This window comes from Callithrix jacchus, chromosome 12 (assembly GCF_049354715.1).
Source record: "Callithrix jacchus isolate 240 chromosome 12, calJac240_pri, whole genome shotgun sequence".
NCBI lineage: Eukaryota > Metazoa > Chordata > Mammalia > Primates > Cebidae > Callithrix > Callithrix jacchus.
Window position 1 is genome coordinate 46,301,206 of NC_133513.1, and position 25,974 is coordinate 46,327,179.

General features: G+C 41.0%; 1 long non-coding RNA gene across 4 annotated transcripts in view; it reads left to right on the forward strand.

Moving 5' to 3' along the window:
* Nucleotides 1-132: 132 nt before the first annotated feature.
* The window catches only part of LOC144578654 (uncharacterized), a 172,644-nt gene continuing 146,802 nt past the window's right edge, over nt 133-25,974 (forward strand). For all 4 annotated transcript variants that reach the window (XR_013524865.1, XR_013524863.1, XR_013524864.1 and 1 more), the window contains exons 1-2: nt 133-502; nt 13,948-14,053. This is a non-coding gene — a long non-coding RNA (uncharacterized LOC144578654). The remainder of the gene's footprint in view (nt 503-13,947; nt 14,054-25,974) is intronic.

Here is a 25,974-nt window from a genome sequence, read left to right on the forward strand (position 1 = left end):
GTTCACCAAGACCGCTACACTCGGTGAGAACCGGCAGCAACCCTCCACCTCAACGCAAAACACGTCTACCCCGGCCCCAGGGGCCGCTACCAGCGCAGCTACTGCCCGGCCGCAAAAATGACTCAGCACCTTGTTGCCCGGGAGAGAAGCACAGAAACAGTGAGCCCTTGCCCGCCTGACTCGGACCTGTGGCCGCCGCCCTCTCCACCGGGTCACCCACAGGACCGCGACACTGACGCGCAGGCCGGCCCTGACGCAGCCAACAGTATCGCCGCTTCCAGCCCTCCCCAGCCGCACCCAACGGTCCCGTGAGGCCAGCTGTAAGGAGCACCCAGGATCCCGGGCGCCCGCCGGCCAGCGGGAGCAGTACCTCGGTCCCCCGTCACCTCTGCAGCGCAGTTTCCCTTCCGGGCCGGCGAAACGCGCACTCTACCACCTCCCCCGTCCCCCGCAGGCTCCTGACGTCCTGAACGCGCACAGTTCCTCCGACGTACTGCATGAGGTAAATAGTACGAACAGCCAATCACCGGCAGGCCTTTGTCTGAAAGGCGGGCACAGTGGGAGAGGCGGGGTTCCGGTTTGCGGAGGCGGGGTTCCGAGTTGGTGGTGCGGGGCAGTTAAGGATTGTTGTTGGGAACGTCTTAGTCAGCGTCCATTTTGAGTGTGGGCAAGGAAGTCCTCTCGGCCATCTTTGTTCTGGACAGCTGAGTTCTCTTTTGCTTTTCTTTTAGCCTTTTCCTCGCCGTAGATATGAGAATTATGTAAAAATTGAAAGGAAGTAGTGCTTGAGTTGAGAATTATTTCGTTGCCCCATTTTTCTCTTTCCGAAGGCCTTTTTGTGCCTTAATTTATTGTGAGATAAATACCGTTCCAAATGTGGCTGCTTCTGACCGGAGTCAACCGGTTTGGGTCTCACGCTAAAGGTTAGATGGTGAAATCCAGAGAAGATTTTTTCTAGATTGTTTTTTCATTGCTTTGTGACTTTCCCCTGCACATTTGTAATAGGCCTGATTACAGCCGCCTCTGCTTCGCACCGGGGTTGCTCTGAGGACCAAGATGTTTCTGTTGCCCGGTATTTGTTAGGTGAAGAGCTAGTTCTCGCGCGAGGGAGTTACTTTTTTTTTTTTTCTTTTTTCACTCCCTGTTTCAGCAAATATTGAAGGCTCAACTTGGTAGCAAGCTCTGTTCTAGAAATACATACAAATGAATCAAACGTGCCACCACTATTTTGGCAAAAAAAAGTCCTTGCCCTGTGGTTTTACTTTTTGGTGGAGATAGAACATAGAAAAAATACGTTCGATGTGAGTGATAGCTTTTTTTTTTTGGGGGGCAGAGTCTTGCTCTGCCATCCAGGCTGGAATGCAGTGGCACGATCTCACTACAACCTCTGCCTCCCGGGTTCAAGAGATTCTCCTGCTTCAGCCTCCCGAGTAGTTGGGATTACAGGGGCAGGCCACCACGCCCAGGTAGTTTTTGTATTTTTAAGTGGAGACCCGGTCTCGCTGTTTTGGTCAGCCTGGTCTCAAACTGCTGACTTCAGGTGATCTGCCTGCCTTGGCCTCCCAAAGTGCTGGGATTATAGCATAAGCCACTATGCCCAGTAGGTGGTAACTATTAATATTGCTAAGAAAAAGCAGAGTAAAACTCTGGAGGGATGCTATTTTAGATAAGGTGATTAACATGCAAAATTCATGAACCTTTAACTCCTAAGCAGTAGTTAATTGTAATTTATGATTCCTAATCATGTAAACCTTAACAAAAGACTTGCTTTCTATATGGATGGTAAAAGAGTCTGGCAGCAACACAATTCTTATCTCTCTAAGCTGAAAATGGCAGGAAAACACTAGAGAAATCTCACTTATGAAACTGAACAGATCAAGCATGATCAATTTAATCTTTCTTTTGATCTATGCCCAATTTGATTAGCTAGCAAATAGGTTTTCTGTTTGGCTCCTTCCCTGCTAGTCTTTTTTTCTAGAGCTTCTGTTATCAGCAAAGAGAACGGATTTACAACGAAGTACTGGAATAAAAAATCTTGACGTTAATGACTCAAGATTTCTTCAAGATTCATATTAAAGTTTATTTTCTCCATATTGAAAGAAAAATTTCTGATTTCATATTTTCCTTTATCAAGTAAAGTATTGCTGTTTCCACAGGCATCAGATATTTCCAGGCAGGGGAGGAAACTGGTCACATTGTTGGGAAAGATATGCTCTTGTGTGAGTGTTGGAAGGGAGAATTTCCATGGACCAGAAGACCAATTAGGAATTTATTATAGTTGTTCAAGCAAAAGGCGATAAAGGCTGGAATTAAGCCAGTAGAAAGACACAGAGGGGTTTATGACATATATTGCTGAAGTGGAGTTTGCAGGATTGAATGAGCTATCAAATATAGCTGATAAGAATGAGGGAGGCTCCCTGAGTAATCCTTCTGACTTGGGTGGATAATTATATCATTACTTTATCAATAGGATACAGGGAGAGATACAAATGAGGGGAAGTTCATACATAAAACTTAATTTGAAGTGTTAAATTGTTACGCTCTCTGCTTCTAAGGTCTTAGATCATAGGAGAGAGTAAAGGACAAGATGGGAATGGTGGCACATGCATTCAGTCCCAGTTACTGGGAAGGCAGCCCAGGAGCCTAAGACCAGCCTGGGCAACATAGGATGACCCTGTCTTTAAAAATAAATAAGTAAATAAAAAGGAAAAGACATGATTCATAAATCTCAATACTATATATATGTCACTTTTTAAAATTTTGAGATGGAGTCTCGATCTGTTGCCCAGGCTGGAGTGCAGTGGCTCAATCTCGGCTCACTGCAACCTCTGCCTTCCGGGTTCAAGCGATTCTCCTGTCTCAGCCTTCTGAGGAGCTGGGACTATAGGTTCGTGCCACCATGCACGGCTAATTTTTTTGTATTTTCAGTAGAGAAGGGGTTTCATATCTTAGCCAGCATAGTCTCCATCTCCTGACCTCGTGATCCGCCTGCCTCGGCCTCCCAAAGTGCTGGGATTACAGGTGTGAGCCACCACGCCTGGTCTAGGTCAGGGTTTCTATTGCAGGCTGCTGCTGAGTTCCTTATTTTCCACTCACTGGCTAAGTGGGATGCGCTGCATTATAGTGAAGAAAACTCAGAGCCAAGGAAAAAAAAAGAAAATATTTTATTTGCTTTCAGTTAAAATAAATGCTCTCAATCTGCCCCACTACACTTTCCCATCAGAAGATGTGGTGTGAGTGAAAGACAGTTGGAAAGGGAGTTTGCTGGAGCTTTAACCTCCACCCTCCCTGGTGAAGTCTCCCAACAAAGGGAAAGTGCTTCTTCCTGAAAGGTGACAGATGTTTCTGAATGTAGGGACCAACTGACACCTACTTATGTGGTTGCTAAGTGGCAGACAGGAGAGCAGGTGGGAAAGGGACAAGATCTTCCCTGTCTTTGTCTTGTTTTCCCCTAGAATCCCCAAGGCCTAGATAAACACAAGAACATGGTTGTGCGCATGCATCTGCTTGTCTGCACCCTTCACGATGCTGCTCAGTAGTGAGGTGACACTAGAAGTATGTGTGGGTGAGATGCCCAGATGGGCACCAACAGACCGTTTAGTGTACAACAAGGCAGAGCCATCTGACTCTGCTTGAGTGAAAGATCAAACTGTGCCCACCTCAACCATTGTATCCTGCCAGCCACAGAAAGACAGTGAAGCCATGGGGACTGCTCCGTCTAGATTCTGCTCAACAGCAGCTGCATGACAATGCACTGACCAAGAGGTAGAGTGGAGGGTCAGAGAACCTACACTGTTCCCCTCCTGTTTAATGTAAATGTTTCTAATCCAGGTAGGGCCCAGGATAGGAGAAAAAGCTTTGAACTCCAATGTGACTGATGGTGATAAATCCTGAAACTGACATAAATTGTCAGACTGTTCTGAGCTTGCAGAATGGAATAAATAGGCTGTCTGCTCTAAACTGTCTGGGGCATTGAAGTAACATCCATGGCAGTTTAAAGAAAAATGTAGCTTAATTTTGCATTCACCTAACTGACAATTTCCCAATATATACCCCTCACATAGATACAACTAAATGCTGTAAGTGGGCCGAAGGACAAGGTCATTAATGGGGTAGTATCTGTGGAGGGTCAGATGTTGGCAGAAAATTGAGAATAATGTCATGCTTTCTGCTCAGGTTTTCAAGAGGAAACCAACATTCAGAAATTACAGTAGCTTTTCTTAAGAAAAATGTATTAGATTGTTCTTGCACTGCTATAAAGAAATACCCCAGGCTGGGTATTTTAAAAGAGGTTTAATTGGCTCATGGTTCTGCAGGCTATATAGGAAGCATAGTGACATCTGCTTCTGGGGAGGCCTCAGGAAGCTTCCTATCATGGCAGAAGGCAAAGAGGGGCAGGTACAGCACATAGCAGAAGGAGGAACAAGAGAGAGACAGTTGTTGGGAGGGGCCACACACTTTTAAATGACCAGATCTCCTGAGACCTCACTATCTCATGGACAGCACCAAGGGGATGGTGCTAAACCATTCATGAGAAATCCACTCCCATGATCCACTCATGTCTTTTCAGGCACCCCCTCCAATAACGGGATTACATTTCAACGTGAGATTTGGGTGGGGACAAATATACAACTATATCAAAAACATGGCAAGGTAAATGGTAGATCTGGGTCTAGAATATGCATTCTCTCAGTGGAGGCAAAAACTGGTGATTGAGGGATAAAAATATCTTTTAAAATATATAATGCATGGATATGCAGACAGCACATGTGCCAGTATAGCTGTGACATTAAGATGTCAAGGGGGAGGGAATTAGGCAAAAATATCTGAAATGAATTCTTAGGGAAGCAATCATAAAAAAAGGCTGAGGAACATTGGCCTAGAATATAGGACTTCCTTGATTCCTTCTGATGGCAGGTACATCAGAAAAATTTTTGGTGTTACCATCTGCGGTTCTATCAATGAGTTGTTATTTGAGGTGGTTTTGTGATCTTGAAGGAAATGAAAATATTTCACCCCAAAATATATTTTCTTGACATTGTTCAAGATGACTATTTAGAAAGGCTGGAAATAAAATAATAGCTAAAAAGCTGTCTTTTGTGGGAGAGATTAGCATTTGTAGAAAAAGTCTACATTGATAAAGCCCTGCATTCTCCGAGGGTCTTCCCTTGTCTGATCTAGGAAAGACTGAGAGTCTGACACTTTAATGGTCTGAAAGAAACATTTACCATCTGTCTCTCTGAAGGCTACTACCGGAGAAGTTACATCTACATAACAGCATTGCTGTTGCTAGCCAAGCCTCCTCTTCTTTCTCTTCCATAATCTGTCTTGCCGCTCTAACCTGACTTAGCACCATAATCTATTTTTGGCTATACTCTGAGCCCCCATTCTTTCTGTAACCTGGAGATGGCGTATAAGCTTTTGTAACCCATTGTGGGATTGGGGTTATCACTCTGTGATTTCCCCCATGCATGTTAATAGACTTGTATGCCTTTTCTTTTTATTAATCTGCCTTTCGTCAGCTTATTTTTTAGCAAAACTTTAGAGGGTGAAGGGAGAATCTTCCCTTGGCTCCTACAACCTCTTGATAAATATTCCATAAATATATCCTTTATGCTTCAGTATGATATTTCTGACTGCATTAGGACATCTCTGTCTAACATATCTGAAACCAAATTGTAGCCAGAATCTGAAATGGATTGGAAAGTATTTATTACTGGGAAATACCTTAAACTTTAAGGGTAGGAAATGCAGCCAGGTGTTATAAATACTTAAGAACTGGAAAGTCTGGAAACACAATCCCTGTATCAGCTTTGATTTAATCAGAGAATTTGGACTATTAATATTATGGAATAAGGAGTCTATGACAGCAATAAAACCTTATGTAATTATGGCAGAATCTGAGGAAGTAAAGATCCAAAATGCATCAGAGAAAAGTCACTGACAAGACCTGGTGCTTTCCAGGTTGACAGTCAGGAAGGTGAGCTGGATGTGGAGTGAGAACAGGCAAGGATGACTTGGAAACCACTAGCATCTCTGAGTCTTTCCCTTATGCCCTTGATCAGTGATGAACAATGGGGAGCACCATCTACTCAGCCTTCCTTCTGCCTCCTAAATCTTATCAAGTTTCTCTTACAGCCAACCCTAACTCTGAATCATGTAGGGAGGGATTTTTTTCTTTATTGGTCCTGTTTTGTATCTTTTTTGCTGTATAAACTATACCCCTGAATATAATGGCTTCTGAGTCCTGTGAGTCTTTCTAGTGAATCTTCAAATCTGGAGTCCATCTTGAAAACCACTGATACAGTAAGACATCACAACAACCTGATTATTGAGAGAGTCCTCTAGTAGGCATATACATGGTACTCAAATATGTCCATGTCCTGAACCAGTTCTTATATAAGTCCATTTTATACCTCTCCCCAGATCACCTTAACACCAGTCTGGTTTTTCTAAAATCTTACCAGTTGGCCAATCTTTTAGCCACAGTCTAAGAGTCACTGTAGACCTGTATTTTAGTCCATATCTCCTTTAGTGGAAATGGAAATTGAACTTCCAAATGGTCCTTTCCCCTAAGCTCTACTAACTGGGAAGACTTATTTTCATCACTGTCTTTCAAGGCTGTCCCTGAGTTAGGGCTGTAATATAGCAACACGCAGACACAGGTGTAGGTTAGGTCCATGCTTATGCTCTTAGGTTAACTGGTCATAGAAAATGCTCCATGAAATCATAGATTTGGGTTGAGAAAAAGGTGGTAAAGCAGTAACAAAAGGCACCATGAGAGGCTCAGGCATTTCCACAAGCAGTTATTTGTATCCTCAAAACCTGCTTGAGCCTATTCCTGTAAATACTAGCTCCATTAACAAAGGAATAATGGCAGGAATGTCCAATCTTACTGATTTGGAGGATCAGGCCACACCCAGTTTATGATCCTGGTCCTGAAGTCAGTTGGTATCCCTTGGCCATGTACTCATGATCGCTGCTGCCTTACCAAACAGGTACCACCTTTTTGCCTTGGCAACCAGATGCCACAATTATCTCCTAATTAATTTCTCTGGACCTACACTTCATCCCTTGTTACTACCAGTAACAATCTGGGTAATTATGATGGCACCACATGTCTGGAAAAGAGGTGATCTGTCCTCTAATCAAATATGTGAGCAATTTTAGCGTCCTGTTTTGAGGGTTTGTCTCCTGACAAACCACTTATTTTATTAGCATCTGGTAGGAAACAGATCAAAAAGAGACAATTGAAGAATGTCTCACAAAGTCACTATTGACAAATGTGTATGTTGGGATAACAGAAACAACAAGGGATAGTAAAGCACCCTGGAATTAGCAGCAGTGGGAAGCCGTTACCATGTTGGTCCTAGAGGAACAAAGGGTGAGAATAGTTAGTGGATCCTGGCAAGGATTGCAGGCATAGAAGGATCACCAAGCATGTGTCATAGCCACCATTCAACCATGGCCTGGCAGGATGGGAACCACAGGGGTAAATATCCCAACATCTTACCCTCTAATTTCCTCCCAATGGCTGAACCCAACTCTACCACAGAAGGAGCTAGGATAACACAGTTTCCAGGGGTCAGCCTCTCAGGGCCCAGGGTTGGGTGGAGAAGCAGATCTCAAGTTTCTCATCTGCTGTGAACGGAATTGTGTCCCCCTGAAAACTCATATATTGAAACCTTAACCCCCAATGTGACTGAGTTTGGAGATGGGGTCTCCAAGGATATAATTAAGGTTAAATGAGATTGTAAGGGTGAGGTTTAATCCAATAGAACTAGTGTCCTTATCAGAAGATGAAGAGAAACAGGAGATCGCTCTCTGTCTCTGCCATGTAAAGATACAGTGAGAAGTTGGCCTTCTATAAGCCAGGAAAAGACCCTTCACCAGAAACCAACCATGCTGACACCTTGATCTTGGACTTCTAGCTTCCCAAACTGTGAGAAAATAAATGTATATTGTTTAAATCATCCAGTGTGTAGTATTTTATTACAGCAGCCTGAGGAGACTAATGCATCATCTATAAGATGAAGATTGTAACATGTGTCTCATGAGATTCCTATGATGATTACATAAAGTTAAATGGATTCTAAGCACAGTAGATGCATGATAATTAATACTTTTTGTTACTTTTGTTATTGGTATTCAGAGTTAAACAACCAGAGTACCATTTCATAATTTCTAGTTACCCTTCTCTCTGTTTTTAAAAATAGCTTCAATTATCTTTCTTGAGGTGACATAAAATAGATTTTTATATATTATAGATACTATGTGTTCTAGGATACCTTCTTGTATTCTATTTGTAATCTGCGTTTTTTAATGTCTCACTTTTTCCAGCCTCTGTATCATGTTGGATTAGTATCTCACTTTAGTAATTTATAATGTCTTCCTTACTCGTTTATAACAGATGGTTCTGAGCTCATTACTCCGTAAATATAGATTATATATTTATTTTTGGAGTGAATTCCTTTGTATCAGTCCCTGATGAAGCTTACCTGCCATGTTTGAAAATGTTCTTGTCAAATAGCAGCCCCAACACTATTTTCATTTTTATCTTTTGTGTGTTATACCTTGCCTTGCTTGCCTTTTTAGTACATAAATGCTTATGAGTGGAAAGCATTGATTTTATATTACATTATATGTCCGTTTTAAGCATCAAGCACACTGATAATTTTAAGAAAATGAATCTTTTTAGTTAAGAAATTTCATATTTTAGCACTGGGCTTCTTTAGATTTATTGGAATGGTAAGTGTGCTTGTAATAAAGCACTGTCATCTGGACATTTCAGTTCTGAGCCACCTGATTAGAGATGCACAAGTGTGGGAACTGGATCTTTTTGTTTTTTTTGAAACAGATTCTGGCTCTGTTGCCCAGGCTGGAGTGTAGTGGTGTGATCTTGGCTCATTGCAGCCTCTGCCTCCCAGATTCAAGTGATTCTCCTGCTTCAGTGTCCTGAGTAGCTGGGACTACAGGTGCCCAGCACTGTGACTAGCTAATTTTGTATTTTTAGTACAGATGGGGTTTCACCATGTTGGCCAGGCTGGTCTTGAACTTTGGACCTCAGGTGATCTGCCTACCTCGGCCTCCTAAAGTGCTGGGATTATAGGCATGAGCTAACATCCCTGGCCTAAATGGATCTTTAAAAGATGGATAATAGTAGCTGGGAGCAGTGACTCATGCTCCAAATCCCAGATACTCAGGAGGCTGAGTCAGGAGGATTGCTTGAGGCCAGGAGTTCAAGGCCAGTCTGGGCAACATAATGAGAGCCCATCTCTACAAAAAATAAAAAGGATAATAATGATGAGTTTGTTAGCTAATAGGTTATACCATTTTGGCAATAATGCAGCAAGTAGGCCAAGAGTAGTTTAATTTTAGCTATAGATGATTGAGTTCCACTATAGGAAGACATTACTGGTATGTTGGTCATTTTGCCTTTATTATACTGTGCACTCTTCTAAGATGGTCTCAGAGGCTTGCCTTTCTCCTGTTGTCCATTTCTACAAGAATTCGAATGGCTTTAATGATTTAACGAGGGACAGGGCTTTTTCAGGTATGTGCATTGGTGGGCAAAAAGGGCCACTGAATTAAGGATTTTCAAGGGAGGAATTACAATACGGACCACATGTCTAGGCTTGGTCAGAATGGAGGAGAGAAGGATGAGGGAAAGAAAACCGGTTTGATAAGTAGATTGGACATTTTTGAATTTGTATAATTGCTTGAGCTGGTGATTTCAATGAAATAAGATTGCAGTAAAAACAAAAATCAGATGTCTGAAATTCAGATTTTGGAAGAGGTGTAGTTGTTGGTAATGGCAAGATCTTGGGTATGACCAAAGGATAAGTGAGTGAGGTACAGTAGAGGAAGAGATAACTACAGAGGACAAGTAGCTGAGAGGTCTAGGTGTTGGGTGGATCTTCAACTGGACACTGAAGCAGAGAACGGTGACACTGCTAGGGTGGAAGGAAAAGCTGAGCATGGCCAGCACAGCATTGGCCCCCTAAAGATGTTGTAATCCTAGGAACCTGTAAATGTTACCTTACACAGCAAAAGGTACTTTGCATGTATAATTAAGTTAAAGATTTTCAGATGGGGGAGTTTATCTTGCCTTTACCTGGAAGGAGAAGAGGGAAGTTCATCACAAGGGTCTCAATAAGAATGAGGCGGCCAGGCGCGGTGGCTTAAGCCTGTAATCCCAGCACTTTGGCAGACTAAGGCGGGTGGATTGCCTGAGGTCAGGAGTTTGAGACCAGCCTGGTTAACACAGTGAAACACTGTCTCTACTAAAAATATAAAAATTAGCTTGGCATAGTGGCATACACCTGTAGTCCCAGTTACTCAGGAGGCTGAGGCAGAAGAATCACTTGAACCTGAGAGGCAGAGGTGGCAGTGAGCCAAGATCACATCAGTGTATTTCAGCCTGGGCAGCAGAACAAGACTTCGTCTCAAAAAAAACAAAAAACAAAACAAAAAAGAGTGAGGTAATAGGGTTAGAGTTAGTGAAGGAGATGTGACCGTGGAGGCAGAGGTTGGAGTGATGTGGGTCTTGGGCCAAGGAATGTGGGCAGCCTCTAGGAGTGAGAAAGGCATAGAAACGATTCTCCTCCTCCAGAAGATAGTACCTCCAGAAGAAACACAGCCTGGCTGAAACCATTGTAGACTCCAGAACTGTAAGAGAATACCTTTATATTGTTTTAAGTCAATAAGTTTATCATAATCTGTCTCAGCAGCAGTATGGCAGGTATTATTATAGAATCATCAATAAGGAGAGGGATGGTAGTAAGGATGGCACGGGGTGGTACGTGACATAACTAAGGAGGCAGTGACTGACCCCTGCACTGAAATGTTACTGGGATTGTAGAGGGAGGAAGGAACTTTACTGTTTAGTCCCAGGGGTTATGGTGGAAGACCTGAGAAGGGTGAACAATTAATCAGATTAGGATAACCATTGAACTATGGTAATAGAGAACCTGGGAGTTTGGGTTTCTGGTTGTATCTGGATAAACAAGGGAGAGAGGTAAAAGCCCTGAGGGTCTTTTAGCTCTGAATACTGTAGTTTAATTTACTGTAGTCCCTGTTTATCTGTGGATTTACTTTCCAAGGTTACAGTTATCTGAGGTCAACCACAGTCTAAACATATTAAATGGAAAATTACAGAAATCAGTAATTTATACTTTTATTTTTCTTTTTAAGAGATGGGGGTCTTGCTACATTGCTCAGGCTGGAGTGCAGGGGTATTCACAGGTGTGATCATAGAACACTACAGCCTCAAACTCTTGGCCTCAAGTCATCCTCCCACCTCTGCAGTCTCAAGTAGGGACTATAGGTGCATGGCAGTGCACTTGGTAACAATTCATAAATTTTAAATTGGGTGCCATTTTGGGTAGCGTGATGATATCTCAAGCTGTCCTACTCTGTTTGCCTGGGACGTGAATCTTCTCCTTGTTCAGCATATTTGTGTTATAAATGCCCCCTGCCCATTAGTCACTTAGTAACTGTCTAGGTTTTCAGATTGACTGTCGCAGTACCTCAGTGCTTATGTTCAAGTAACCCTTATTTTACTTTATAATGGCCCCAAAGCACAAGAGTAGTGAAGCTGGCACATTGTTATAATTGATCTATTTTATTAATAGTTATTACTGTTAATCTCTTACTGTCCCTAATTTATGAAAAGTTTATCAGTGATATGTATGTATAGGTAAAACCATTCTGTATACAGGTTTTGGTACTACCCACAGTTTTAGGCATCCACTATGGGTCTTGGAACATGTCCCCCTGAGGATCGGGGGGGCATCTAGTAGATTTACTCAGGACATATTTATTAAACAGCCACTCTGAGGAGGCTCTGATATGGATATGAGTGGTTTAGTGGCCAGAAGGTAAGCAAGTGTGTCCTCCTGGGAACCACAGGAATTAGAGGTGCTCCAAGCTTCTTCTTTCTGTTCTGGAGGCAAAGCAGTGTGACAGCCTGGGTGGGTAGAAGGGGGATGAGAAGAAATGGATGTTGATGGGAATTATGTCTTGCTTGGAAGATGTAGCTTGGGATTTCCACTTTTCTCAGGTAGTTTTATGGGCCAGAGAAAAGACAAGCAACCTAAAATGGAAGAAGAATCAGACTGGCGTCAGATTTCTTATTGACGGCATAGGATGCTAAAAGTCAGTGTAGCAATACCTTCAAAACTTTCAAGGAATAAAACTGAGGACCTAGAATTGTACAAAGAATACAAACAGGCATGCCAGTCCTTGGCCTCTGTGGGATAATATGAAATATACCTATTTGATCTTTGTCCCTCATTCCTGTCATAGAGATCCTGAAACACCTAGAATTTCCTGAGTAATAGGAGTATCTTTTGTTACTCTTAGTGAGCCCCTGTGATGACTCCTCAGTTTATGCTAATGCAATGAATTAGGATAGGGCCAGTCACCATAAAGACCAAGTGATTACAGGACTAGAGAGTTAGAGCTTTTAGCTCTACCTACCAGTGTCTGGAAAGGGCAGAGATGGAGGTGGGAGTTGGGGAGGGTGGAGATCAAGCTCTATAAAAACTCTTGAGCAAGACTTGATGGGCTTCCTGGCTGTGGAACAAACACATGGAGGTTGCTGAACAGTTGGAGGTGCTGGTGAGGGAGGATGCACACCCAGGGAGGATGTGCACCTGGGGAGGATGCACACCCGGGGAGGATGCGGGAGCTTTGCCCCCACCCACCTCACACTATGTATCTCTTCATCTGGCTGTTCATCTGCATTCCCTATAATATCCTTTATAACAGACCAGTAAGCGGAAGTTAAGTGTTTCCCTGAGTTCTGTGAGTCACTTAGCAAGTTATCAAACCCAAGGTGGGAGGGTTGTGGGAAACCCAATTTACAGCTGGTCAGTCAGAAGTATCTGTTCCAGGGAGATAGTATCATAATTGAATTGAATTATAGGACACTCAGTTGGTATTGAAAGAAAGCAAAATATTTCCTCCCCAAATACTGAGAATTGTTAAGTTAAAGGAAAACAATGCATCAGCATCTATCTGCCTCGTGGCAGGACATAGATCATACCTTACTGGGGACAGGACTTGCTTATCAGCTCAGAGAAGGTACCAGCAGGTACCAGAGGAATCAGGAACAGATTTTACTATCTTCCCACATTTTCTTTTCTTTTGAAAGAAAGACTAGAACTGCTCTCTTTTTTGTCTTGTCGCAATGTAGGATTTATGGCTCTTTGTTAACATACTATGTAAGCAAGGTCCATAAGCCACTGCCTTGAGAGTGAAATACTTCTGGACTGAGGCTTGTTAATCAACAAGCAGAAGTTCATTGACAAACACAGGTTAATAAACTTCTGTTTGTTTTTCTTTTGTTAATCTGACTTTTGTTTTCAGGAGAGTGTCTCAACTAAACCTTTTTAAAAAGAATTGTTTTCTCCCCTATGATCTGGCAACCCGGCCAGGAGAAACAGAGACTCTGTGGCAGGCCGGGTTTCCATTACCACCCAAAGCAGCCAGTTTCCAGTAACTCTTTACTATAAATCGGATGAATGCATGTTAAACATTAAAGAACTGCAGAAACTGGGGCCTGAGTATAAGGGGTGGAGTGAAAAAAGCAAACTCATTAAGACCCCACTGGGGTTTTCTCAGACCCTAAAATCTGATTGAACGATAAAAGCATTCTAACATATACACCTCGTACCATGGCCCGCTTAAGACTAAGAAACTTTCCAAAGCTCTAGAGAAAACATTCCAGACCACGGACCCTAGTTAAAGATTAGATACAGATTGAATGAAATGCTCCTGCTAGTAGCGCGCTCCCACACGTTGACATAGAACTTAAAATGTACCTAAGTACTGGAGCAAAACCTGTAACTGAGTTGGCCTGGTGAGTTTCCCTGATCGTCTCCTTATAACCAGTTGCAGAAATAAACTCCCTTCTTACCCAGTCTGTCTGCATCTTGTTATTAGATCACGAGAACAAGCAGCCAAATCTCATTCCTCCAGGAACAACTCTACTCACTCTAGGACCTATGGATAGAATCCTGGGAGGACAGGCCAATGCCAGCAGAAAAAGGTAAGATTTCTTCCTTGTCCTTTTCTTTCTCGGTTCAGATTGATGCCTCCTACCCCAAATATTTATTATATATATAATTAATTCTTCAAATCTGTGACCTTTGTGGATTTGTAGGTACCTACTTGGTTATTGGGATCTTTAGTTTTCTAACTATGGTCTTTGTTTTCTAACTCTGTCTCTTTGTGTGATTTGTCGTAAGGAGGAACATCATAATAAAATTCTTCTTTTGTTTTATTTTATTTCTGGAGAAGTGTGGCTTTGTAACCAGCAAATTTATTCTCTAGTCTCTGCCATCCTGTGGGCATAAGTTCCTGGGCTTTTGTCAGGCAGCCAGCTGAGAGTCCAGCTGGGGGACTGAGATGTCTGTCCAAATGTGCTGGCTCTTGGGAATTTGTCTTAATTGCCTCAACCTGCATTGCCTTGCTAATAATGAGGGTCTTTACTTTCTTAGGCCATCTTTGGAGGAACTTCAGATCTCAAGAGAGACTGCATTTTTCCACCCTCTTTGGGGACATAATTCTTGAGTCTGGTTACAAGTCATAAAAAGCCTACTACTGGTTTTAAGTCACAATTAAAGTAGGCATACTTTTGGGAATTTAGGATTTTGTATCTAAAAGTATTTTTCTTTTTCTTTTTTGAAGAAAGCCCCCTCAGTTCCTTGGAGATGTAAATCTTACCATGTCTTTGAAATGTTAACATCCAGGGAATTAGCTAAGCAGCATTCCTTCTGAGATCTGATTTAAAACAAGAGTTAACTTAAGAAAGGAAAAGCCAAGGCACAGGAATGTTTGCTCTTTTCCCAGCTAAAATCTGATAAAAATACTTTTTAAAGAACTCTATAGTCTGCTGGGTACAGTGGCTCATGCCTGTAATCCCAGCACTCTGGGAGGCCGAGGCGGGCAGATCACCTGAGGTCGGGAGTTCAAGAGCAGCCTGACCAACATGGTGAAACCCAGTCTTAAAAAAAAAAAAAGAAAAAGAAAAAAAGAACTCTATAGTCAAAAGTTGACTTAATTAAAAGCTGATACTTACATATCTATGCATACATGTATATTTTTAAGGTCTCTGTTCTCTCTCTGGAAAAGCTGCTCAGTAGACTAAACTCCTCTCTTCTTAAATCCTTGCCAACCATATTTGCTTCCTCTGTCTGTTTCTCTTCTTTTTCTTCTTCTTTTTTTTTTTTTTTTTTGGGACCGAGTTTCACTGTTGTTACCCAGGCTTGAGTGCAATGGCATGATCTCAGCTCACCACAACCTCCGCTTCCTGGGTTCAAGCCATTCTCCTGCTTCAGCCTCCTGAATAGCTGGGACTACAGGCACGCACCACCATGCCCAGCTAATTTTTGTATTTTTAGTAGAGACGGGGTTTTACCTCGTTGACCAGGATGGTCTCGATCTCTTGACCTCATGATCCACCCGCCTTAGCCTCCCAAAGTGCTGGGATTATAGGTGTGAACCACCGCGCCCGGCCTTCTCTTCTTCTTAACATAATTTTTGCCTCAAAGACTTGTTCTTCCATTTACTTCTGTCTGTCCTTCTTTCCTCTTGCTACCCTCAGTGCCACATGAGCTTACCTAAAGAAGATTTCTAAAAGCTCTGGTAACCCTAGAGAAAACAGAAAGCTCCGCAGACTCTTCTTTTTAAGGATAACTTCAGTTTTTCCTCATAGAGTCCCAGGGTTTGTGAGTGGCCAGGTTCCTCTCAGGTCTAAAGCTCCACTGTCTTTTACATTGAACTCCTCCATCTCGTTGGCTTTTAGGTATACACCTATGTGTGATGGTTAATATTGAGCGTCAACTGGATTGGATTGAAGGATGCAAAGTATTGTTCCTGGTGTGTCTGTGAGGATGTTGCGAAAGGAGATTAACATTTGAGTCAGTGGACTGGGAGAGGCAGACCCACTCTTCATCTGAGTGGGCACCATCTAGTCAGCTGCCAGCATGACTAGGATAAAGCAGGGAGAAGAATATGGAAAGACTAGACTTGCTGAGTTTTCCAGTCTTCACCTTTTTCCAGTGCTGGATGCTTCCTGCCCTCGAAGATCAAAGTCCAAGTTCTTCAGCTTTTGGACTCTTGGACTTACACCAGTGGTTTGCCAGGGGCTTCGGGCCTTTGGCCACAGACTGAAGGCTGTACTGTTGGCTTCTCTACTTTTGAGTTTTTAGGACTTGGACTGATCTAATACTGGATTCCTTGCTCCTCAACTTGCAGACAGCCTATCATGGGACTTTACCTTGTGATCATGTCAGTCAATTCTCCTTAATAAACACTCCCTTTTATATAACTCCTGATCTCAAGTGATCTGCCCGCCTTGGCCTCCCAAAGTGCTGAGATTACAGGCATGAGCCACCATGCCCAGCCAAACTTAAAAAATGTCTGAGCTTACAGTAATCAAAACAGCATGGTACTGGTACCAAAACAGAGATATAGACCAATGGAACAGAACAGAGGCCTTGGAGGCAACACAACATATCTAGAACCATACAATCTTGGATAAACCTGACAAAAACAAGCAATGGGGAAAGGATTCCCTGTTTAATAAATGGTGTTGGGAAATCTGGCTAGCTATGTGCAGAAAGCAGAAACTGGACCCCTTCCTGACACCTTACACTAAAATTAACTCCAGATGGATTAAAGACTTAAGCATAAGACCTAACACCATAAAAACCCTAGAAGAAAAGCTAGGCAAAACCATTCAGAATATAGGAGTAGGCAAGGACTTCATGACCAAAACACCAAAAGCATTGGCAACAAAAGCCAAAATAGACAAATGGGACCTAATCAAACTCCAAAGCTTCTGCACGGCAAAAGAAACAGTCATTAGAGTGAATCGGCAACCAACAGAATGGGAAAAAATTTTTGCAGTTTACCCATCTGACAAAGGGCTGATATCCAGAATTTACAAAGAACTAAAACAGATTTACAAGAAAAAAAACAAACAAGCCCATTCAAAAGTGGGCAACGGATATGAACAGACACTTTACAAAAGAAGACATACATGAGGCCAACAAACATATGAAAAAATGCTCATCATCACTGGTCATTAGAGAAATGCAAATCAAAACTACATTGAGATACCATCTAACTGGAGATCATTAAAAAATCTGGAGACAACAGATGCTGGAGAGGATGTGGAGAAATAGGAACACTTTTACACTGTTGGTTGGAGTGTAAATTAGTTCAACCATTGTGGAAGACAGTGTGGCGATTCCTCAAGGACCTAGAAATAGAAATTCCATTTGACCCAGCAATCCCATTACTGGGTATATATCCCAAGGACTATAAATTGTTCTACTGTAAGGACACATGCACACGAATGTTCATTGCAGCACTGTTTACAATAGCAAAGACCTGGAATCAGCCCAAATGCCCATCAATGATAGACTGGACAGGGAAAATGTGGCACATATACACCATGAAGTATTATGCAGCCATCAAAAATGATGAGTTTGTGTCCTTTGTAGGGACATGGATGAACCTGGAGAACAATATTCTCAGCAAACTGACACAAGAACAGAAAATGAAATACCACATGTTCTCTCTCTTTTTTTTTATATATCCTTTTTATCCTTCATAATCTTCCTTGTTCTAAAGTCAGCTTTAGGCTGGGCTTGTTGGCTCATCCCTATAATCCCAGCACTTGGGAGGCTGAGGCAGACAGATCACCTGAGGTCACGAGTTCAAAACCAGTCTGGCCAACATGATAAAAACCTGTCTTTACTAAAAATACAAAAATTAGCCAAGCATAGTGGTGCATGCCTGTAATCGCAGCTTCTAGGGAGGCTTAGGCAGGAGACTTTCTTGAACCCAGGAGGTGGAGGTTGCAGTGAGCAGAGATCGCACCACTGCACTGCAGCCTGGGTGACAGAGCAAGACCCTGTCTCAAAAAAAAAGAAAGTCAGCTTTGTCTGAGATTTATACAGCTACTCCCACTTTCTCCTGTTTAGTGTTAGCGTTGTATATCTGTCTGTGTACATTTACTTTTCTTTTCTTTTTTTTTTAAAGAAAAAGGAGAGAAGGAGAGGAAGAAAGAGGAAGAAAAAGAGGGAGAGAGAACAGGAATATTGCTTTATTCTAAAAATAGGTATTAATAATGGCAGATCAATATTTTGTGTATTTAAAGTGGGGAATGTGTATTTTGTGTATTTAAAGTGGAGAGCTCTATAAGTATTTATCAAGTTTACTTGTTCTGGATCTGTGTTCAAGTCCTGGATGTCGTTTTTAATTTTCTGTCTCGTTGAGTCTAAATCTCTTTATGGGTCTTATGTATCCGGGTGTTAGAATCGTTAGCTCTTATTGTCGCATTGATCCTTTTACCACTGCATCTTTGTTGCTTTGAAATCTGTTTTATCAGATGCGAGAATTGCAACTCCTGCTTTTTGTTTATTTATTTATTTTTCCTCTCCATTTGGTTGGTAAATTCTTCTCCAACCCTTTGTTTTAAGTCTTTGTGTATCTTTGGATATAAAATGGGTCTGCATGTAGCATACCATTAGGTTTTGGCTGTATCTTTTGATTGGGGGATTTAGTTGATTCAAATTTAGGGTTACTGCCATTTGATGTTAACTGGCTATTTTATCCATTCGTTGATGTAAATTCTTCTTTATGTTGATGCTCTTTACTTTCTGGCATATTTCCAGAAAGGCCAACACTGGTTGTTCCTTTCTATGTGTAATGCTTCTTTCAGAAGCTCTTGCAAAGCAGACCTGGTGGCAATAAAATCCCTGAGTACCTGCTTGTTCATAAAAGATTTTATTTTTCCTTCAGTTGTGAAGCTTAGTTTGGCAGGATATGAAATTCTGGGCTGAAAGTTCTGTTCTTTAAGGATGTTGAATACTGGCCCCCACTCTCTTCTGGCTTGTAGGGTTTCTGCTGAGAGATCTGCTGTAAGTCTAATAGGCCTTCCTTTGTGGGTAACCCGACCCTTCTCTCTGGCTGCCCTTAGTATTTTCTTCTTCGTTTCAACCCTGGTGAATCCAACGATTATGTGCCTTGGGGTTGCTCTTCTTAAGAAATATCTTTGTGGTGTTCTCTGTATTACCTGGGGTTGAATAGTGTCCTGCTTTGCTAGATTGGGAAAATTTTCCTGGATAATATCCTGAATAGTATTTTCCAGCTTGGATTCATTCTCTCCATCACATTCAGGTACACCTATCAAACGTAGATTAGGTCTTTTCACATAGTCCCATATTTCTTGGAGACTTTGCTCATTCCTTTTTATCTTTTTTTCTCTATTCTTTTCTTCTCATTTTATTTCTTTAAGTTGGTCTTCAACCTCTGATATCCTTTCTTCTGCTTGATCAATTCGGCTATTCAAACTTGTGCATATTTCACTAAGTTCTCGTGTTGTATTTTTCAACTCCATTAGTTCATTTATATGAACTATGTTTTCACTCATAGGCGGGTGTTGAACAATGAGAACACATGGACACAGGGAGGGGGGGAGCACTACACACTGGGGTCTGTTGGGGGGAATAGGGGAGGGACAGCAGGAGTGGGGAGTTGGGGAGAGATAGCATGGGGAGAAATGCCAGATATAGGTGAAGGGGAGGAAGCCAGCAAATCACACTGCCATGTGTGTACCTATCCAACTATCTTGCATGTTCTTTACATGTACCCCAAAACCTAAAATGCAATTAAAAAAATAAAAAATAAAAGTTTATTTAAAAAAAGTCTGAGCTTATTTATTTAATTGATAAGCACTCATTTATTTTAACTCAATTTGGTACCATATAGACAATATACAAATATATGTTTAGACATATACATACATGTAGACATAAATATACATACATATATGTATATGAAGTCTCCTGTTAGTTCTGTATCTCTAGAGAAACTTGACTAATACAATGAGTATTATAAATTAAATAAATAAACCTGGATTTTTTTAGGTTTGGCCGGGTGCGGTGGCTCACACCTGTAATCCCAGCACTTTGGGAGGCCGAAGTGGGCAGATCACGAGGTTAGGAGTTTGAGACCAGTCTGGCCAACATGGTAAAACCCTGTCTCTATGAAAAATACAAAAATTAGCCAGGTGTGTTGGTGTGTGCCTGTAGTCCCAGCTATTCGGGAAGCTGAGACACGAGAATCACTTGAACCTGGGAGGCGGAGGTTGAAGTAAGCTGAGATTGTGCCACTGCACTCCAGCATGGCAGGCTGGGCTACACAGCAAGACTCCGTTTCTAAAAAAAAAAAAACCCAAATATTTTTTAAGTTCAAGTGACTTAGGTAAATCATTTGGTAAGTAAGTCTAGATTAGTATTCTTGGTTTAATAAGAATAACTATGTCTTCTGAGTCATCAGGAAAACGTACAAGTATTTAACTTCTAAAGTTCTTGCTTTTATAATACTTGCCTAACATACAGTCATATACAGTGATTAATGAAAAATTTAACTTGAGATGATACCTAGATTTGTGTGTTTCATAATAATTTCCAAACATAATTGTTAAATAAATAAAATAGATATAAATGAGATAAACTACATGGATATAAAAAGTTAAGCCGGGCGCGGTGGCTCAAGCCTGTAATCCCAGCATTTTGGGAGGCTGAGGTGGGTGGATCACGAGGTCAAGAGATCGAGACCATCCTGACCAACATGGTGAAACCCCATCTCTAATAAAAATGCAAAAATTAGCTGGGCATGGTGGCGTGCGTCTGTAGTCCCAGCTACTCAGGAGGCTGAGGCAGGAGAATTGCCTGAACCTGGGAGGTGGAGGTTGCAGTGAGCCAAGATTGCGCCATTGCACTCTAGCCTGGGCAAGAGCGAAACTCCGTCTCAAAAAAAAAAAAGAAAAAAGTTAAAGAAAGAGAATCAAAAATGTATAAGAGGTTATAAAAAGTTTATAGACATCTTATCTTGTTTGGTCAATGTTGATTAAAATTGGATAGGTTGGGTGTGGTGGCTCATGATTGTAATCCCAGCACTTTGGGAGGCCAAGGTGGGCAGACTGAGCCTAGGATTTTGAGACCAGCCTGGGCAACATGGCAAAACCCTGTCTCTATCAAAAATAAAAAACGGAGCCAGGCATAGTTGTACATGCCTGTAGTCCCAGCTACTCGGGAGGCTGAGGTGAGAGGATCTCCTGAGGGGAGATTAAGGCTGCAGTGTGCCCTTATTGTGCCACTGCATTCCAGCCTGGGTGACAGAGTGAGACCCTGCCTCAAAAAAACAAAAACCAAAAAACAAAACAAGAAGACTAGATAAACTTGTTTGTAAGGTTTTATTAAAATTAGGTTTAATATTACTACCGTAACTGATAAAAAACTTGTTTTTCTTTTTAACAAGATTTGTATATAATATTAATAAGAGATAATAAAAAACTTAGGTTTGCCTTTTGAGTAAACTGCAAAAACAGAAAAGGGAGGTGTTTGCCTCATGCTGTCTGTATTAGATCTTTTGTTTAAAAAATTGAGTCTCTTCTCTATCAAAGAGTAAAGGTTTTCACTTTCTGAAATATTTTAGTTATGACTTTGGTTAAATGAGTGGTTATTATTTCACAGCAACTTGTCATCCTATTTGATCAAGTGCTTTAAACTTCTGATATATTTCACAGGCTTCCTAAAATCAAATTTCCAATTCTAAATTAGGTCTTTTTGACCTTAAACTCACTTTTGAACATTCAAAAAAAGAGCCCTTTGAAGTCAAAAGAGACATACTAGATTATTTGTTAAATTATTCTAGTATGTTAAATTGTATATGACGGGAGACATTGTCAAATACAAATAATATTTAACTTTCTTTGAGTTATATTTGCATAAATGTGTTATTACTATGTATTCCCAAACACATGAGTTTCCTAAGACAAAACAATTCTGATATGTCTTGGTATATGTTATCAGCTGTAATTCTGATTGCTTTTTTTTTTTCTTATTTTTTTATTGCATTTTAGGTTTTGGGGTACATGTGCAGAGCATGCAATACAGTTGCATAGGTACACACATGGCAGTGTGTTCTGTTTGCTTTCACCCCTTCACCCACATTTGGCGTTTCTCCCCAGGCTATCCCTACCCACTTCCCCCTCCCACTGGCCCTCCCCTTTTCCCCCCAATAGACCCCAGTGTTTAGTACTCCCCTATCTGTGTCCATGTGTTCTCATTTTTCATCACCCGCCTATGAGTGAGAATATGCGGTGTTTCATTTTCTGTTCTTGTGTCAGTTTGCTGAGAATGATGTTCTCCAGATTCATCCATGTTCCTACAAACGACATGAACTCATCATTAACAATTCTGATTGTTAAGTTAAATTATATGCCACAGAATTAACCAAATTTCCTTGTCAATTGCATCTTTATAGCTATTCTAAGTCTTTTTTCATCTTCAGGCAATTATTGTTTTACTTCTATTCTCCTGAAAAGGCATTTTACAATTGGCTGCATTCTAAAGTTTGCTTCTTCTTCAAGGATATTCATAGGAAAGGATCATGGCAAGTACTCTTGAAGATAGTTTTCAGTAAACTTAGAAATTACATCATTAGAGTAAGTAAAAGCTTTCAGAAAGAAACTAATGTGTTCATAAAGATTACTGACCCAATGTGGAGCAAAACAAGTTAATTACGGGAGACTTCACCAATGAAAGACCAAAATGGTTTTTTAATGACATATTTTTGGTTTAAATTGTTGTTGATTTCTTTTATGGTTTGTTTTCCAAAGTCAAGAAAACTTATTTTTATTTTTTGAAGCTATTTATGGTCATTTAAAAAAGACATAAATTCGGGTAAATTGTACTTTTTGAACAAACTTAGAATATTTACCTTTCTCTCTACCTAATCTCTACAAAATGTAGAAACTATCCGTATTTTTTGTTTTGTGACAATATAGTTATTAGCACAATTCAATAAATATTTGCTTTCTTCACTGCAGAACAGTTGGGAACACAGGTTACATTACCAAGGTTTTCACTGGGAAGTCACAGTTTCAAGTATAACCAGATTGCTTTAAGGAATTAAGGCTAACTTTAAAGAGCCATTCAAGCCCTTAGAAAAACTGCTCTGATACCTTGTTTCCACAATTCCCTTTCCAGGTTTCTAGCCTTCAGGTAAGTAAAATGTCACTTTCTGACAGGCCAAGGAGCAGCAGGATATTTTAGGGACCTCAAAAAAGTTAACCAGATACTATAGGTAAAATCAAATGGTGAATTGATGGCTTGGCTTTCTAGCTTGGAGAGGCTTTTAAAGGTCTAATCTGAGATTCCTCATGATAAGCTTCAGCAAAGCAGATTTAAAAAGACTTTCTATGGCTGTTTACTACTCTTGCTCCACTTTATACAAATAATCAGGCCAAGTAGAATAAGACTACAACTTGTTTTACAACTAAATTAGTCTTATAAATATCCTTAGTAAAAATGAGGAGTAATTGTAATAAACTATAACTCAAAAGAAAACTATAATACATCTGTCATTAGATTTTAGCCCTGTCATTTTTGAGTGAAGTTAACAGTAGTCGGGAAGGCAGAGGCTCCCTGAGGACTCTGGGGAGGACCTGTTGACTTAGCAGCAAGTACCTCCTCCAGCATGCCTGGGATCAGAGCAGAAGAGGAGGAGGTGGCAGCCTCCTGCTCCTCAGTAGTGGGAGCACCCACCAGGCCCAGGGCTTCTTCTTGGGCCTTAAGACCTTCCTCAGGCTTGTAGTGCTGATTCTTCTACTCGAGAGACATGATGACTCTGGTCAGGGCAGCAGGCAGGAGTGCGGGCAGGAGCTGGGCAATGGAGACCCACAAACAGATCTCCTTGGTGCTCTTCTGGGGCCTCCAGGGAATCCTGTCCTCCTGGTTGGCCTGTCCCCCTGAGAACCCTGTCTCCTCACAGAGTCTGGGCCACCTTCCCTCTGCCAATCTGAAACTGCTGATCAGACTAGACTGGGAATTGCAATGTTGTATCTTAGTTAAAGTAAAAGGCTCAGTGGTCTTTCTCTCCATGGCAAAATTGCTACTGTGCTGATTTCTCTTGTTTTTCTCTTATGATAGTCTGGGATAAGACTTAGAAGGGGCCTTAATAATAGACCAGGATTTCCATTTTCAATAAATCTTTTGTGGCTCAGTGTTGGCGCTTATTATAGTATTTTTTTTTTTTTTTTTGGTTTATTGAAAAAAGACCAGAGGTTTTTTTTTAAACTATAATGTTGACTCCTTGCTTCATGACATTTGATTGAGTTCAGTTGTTGCAAAAGAGCCTATTCACTAGTAGCAGAATTTTTATTGTTTCTATAGGTGGCGCTAGCTGTGCATGTTAAAGTCACAATTCAGGCTAAAAATGAACCTTGCCTAGAAATAATTGAATGTCCATTTGCTTTTCATTCTTTCTCTTAAGCTTTTTTCTTCTTTGCATTTATTAACTCTTCGAAAATTTCCCTAAGCAATGTTCTGCAGATGTGGCACTCAAATAGGTCACTAAAACCAGGTCCATTAACATGAGACCATTTTTAATATCTTTGGGTAATTCAGGCTTTAAAGAAAAGAAAATATTAATAATGAAAAACCTTAAATTATTTATAGTGATTTTGAATCTGTTATGCCGTAGGATTAATTTAATCAAATTATGTCTTGATCATTCCTGATTAAATGCCGAATGCTAATTAATATATCAATGGAGGTGCGCCTATTCTAGCAGTTCATATTTTATATTTCAGGCTTAACCTCCCTGTAGCCTTATTATACCTCTAAGTAAAATGCTGACCATTTCTCGTTTCAATATTCTTTTTTTTTTTGTATTATGAGTGTGAGCATTTAATATTATTAGGTTTAAGGCAATGTTTTATGTTTGGAAAATAATTTACAGAGGAGACAAAAGGTGAGGATCTTGTGCTTTGGCTCATGAATTCAAGGCCTAAACACACCTGGTAGTGAGCTCAATGAGACAGAGTAAATCAGAGGCAGTGTTCTCTGCTTCTCTTTCTGTTTTTTTTTTAAATGGAGTTTCGCTCTTGTCCCCAGGCTGGAGTGCAAATGGTGCAATCTTGGCTCACTGCAACCTCTGCCTCCCGAGTTCACACAATTCTCCTGCCTCAGGCTCATGAGTAGCTGGGATTACAGGCACATACCACCACGCCTAGCTAATTTTTGTATTTTTCATAGAGATGGCGTTTCATTATGTTGGCCAGGCTAGTCTCAAACTCCTGACCTCGAGTGATCTGCCCACTTTGACCTCCCAAAGTACTAGGATTACAGGCGTGAGCCTCTGTACCCAGCCTTTGCTTCTTTTTTCAAAATGTGTTCCCCAGGGTTCTTGACACACACACACACACACACGAACAGGCACACATTGTCTATGTATAAGAAGTTGATCAGAGAGATTGCAGTGGATACATGGAGAGAAGTGCAGCCTATAAACACAGTATGGCACTGACTGTGGGAAAAGGTGAATAACATTTCTAGAGGTGGGGCATGTCTTTATGGGAGTGCAACCTGTGCTGTCACCTAGGGCACTCTGCTTAGAAGAACTCTGCTTGATTTAATGCTCTGTTTTTGCTGTCTTGAAATTTATAATTTTTAAAAACATTTTCATTTTGTACTGAGCCCTTCAAATCATATAACTTGTCCTATTTATAGGTTTAACAGCTTTAAAAACAAGCTGCAGGGCTAAAGAATTACGTTATATTATAATAGAATTATTATAAAAATATCATCAAGAATTTGTCTAGAGTAAAGAATTGTAATAGAATTATCCTATGTGACTATCTGGAAGGCTTTGAGATTGAGTGAAACAGAGATTCAATAAGAAATTCCTAGGAAATGGCCCCAGTGCATTGTCAGTGGGCCATGGGGCAGCTTCTCTGTAAAGCCTCAGCGGAAGGCAGCTGAAAACTCTGCTGCCAGCCTTTGCTCACCCATATTTCAAAACGCACAGTCAGCATGCTCATGCTGACAACTTGTTTGTTAAGGACTCTTGACGCTTTTCCAGAAATACTCATATCACCTCCCATCA